This window comes from Calonectris borealis, chromosome 2, assembly GCF_964195595.1.
Source record: "Calonectris borealis chromosome 2, bCalBor7.hap1.2, whole genome shotgun sequence".
Lineage (NCBI taxonomy): Eukaryota > Metazoa > Chordata > Aves > Procellariiformes > Procellariidae > Calonectris > Calonectris borealis.
In genome coordinates, this window is record NC_134313.1 from 162,126,180 (window position 1) to 162,127,804 (window position 1,625).

Consider the following 1,625-nt stretch of genomic DNA (forward strand, 5'->3'; position numbering starts at 1 on the left):
GCACGGAGCAGGATGAACCCCAAGGACATAGGACGCAAACCCCACTGCCTCCTCAGCCCTGTGGCCTCTCTCCATCCACCTTGTCGTGCACTGGCCTTTTTGTCCCTTGCACAGCCACGGTAGCTGGTTCACACCCCGGGGAGCTGGCATATAAGCGACACCATGGTAGTAATGACGATGGCGTAAGTACTTGGCTTCCCATCTGCCAGCCCTGCAAACCTCCCAGGGATAGAAGACGCAAGCTCAAGCCTACCCTGCTTCTATTACCTGCCTGCATTTTTAGGCTGCTCTAATTTGCCAGCACCGTGTCAAGTGGGTACCGCACAGCTCACGAAATTAGGGATGCGCAGGTGAGGGCACAGCATCTCTAGCAGATTCCTTCCTGGGACCGGCTAGCCGGCATCGGTCGGCAGTAATTCCCAGAGCGGTCCAAGGGAGTCTGGAGCACTGGTTGGGAGATAGAGATTAGGATACGGCCCCTCCGTGTTTGCAGTATCACCTTCCTTTTTCCCCAGGCGACATGATCAGATATAACTATAATTATAGGTATGTTGTCATCTGAGCTGTTTGTCAAGAGAGTTATGTATTAACTATGACTTTCCTGGACTGCAGCAATTTCAGGCAAGCCTGAATCCCGCTTGCAGTTAGCATTCTTAAATGTAAGCAGTATTTTTAGCATTTATGATTACAAAAATCTCATGTTTGAGCAAGATCTGAGATAAGAATTTAAGACCCTATTTGTCTAATAGTCTCACTGGGATGTATTACCACATGCAAAACCGTATGGGGTGAGGTTATAAAAAGTGGTCATTTCGATCAGAAGATCCTCCGATTTCTGAATGCAGAGCCGTGAACTGAGGCACAGCTATTGCCCGTGATATCATTGATATCACTATTTAATAAAGTGACAGTTGTCCTTCACGTGGGACGAATCCTGCACCTACTGACGTACACAATGTAACTCCCTTGACTGGAGCGCTGCAAGAACAGACCCTGGGGAGCAGTTAACGTCTGCAGGGACCTGAGTGTCCCCTCCAAATCCCAAACTAGAGGGGACCCTGTGCGGGAAAGGTCCTCCCGGGTGTATGTACTAGTAGGTCAACTGCTCTGCTGGTTTATTCCCCCATGGGATGAGAGAGAATAATTGGGGCTACAATTAGCAACAGAAATACGTGTGCTTCTGAGGAAGAAAAGACATCACCATGACGAACGCTTTTAAGTTGGATAATCAATTCAAACTCTGAATCAACCTGCCAGTTTGGGGTTCAGGTAAGAATTCACCCAGGGCAGGGTAAATTTTTACCCTAGAGGTAAGAAGGGCAGGTCCCCTCCCCTCATATTGTTTTTCTTACTTTCGGTAAGTGCTTAAATGCCTCTCCTTGCTCACGTGCAGATGTTTGCAGATGCTGGACTGCAGCATTTCAGTTGAAGATGCTAAGAATGGTCCTTAGAGGGTTTTTTTGGTCTTAAGAATTTGACAATGCTGCAAGCCCCTGATTACTCAGCTCAGACAAGGAGCATTAAAAGACACAGTTTGAATGACCTGAAATCCAGAAAACAAAAGTTTGAAAAATCACTAGATTAAAAAATTCCAACAAGCCTTTTTAGCCAAAATTGTGGCCTTT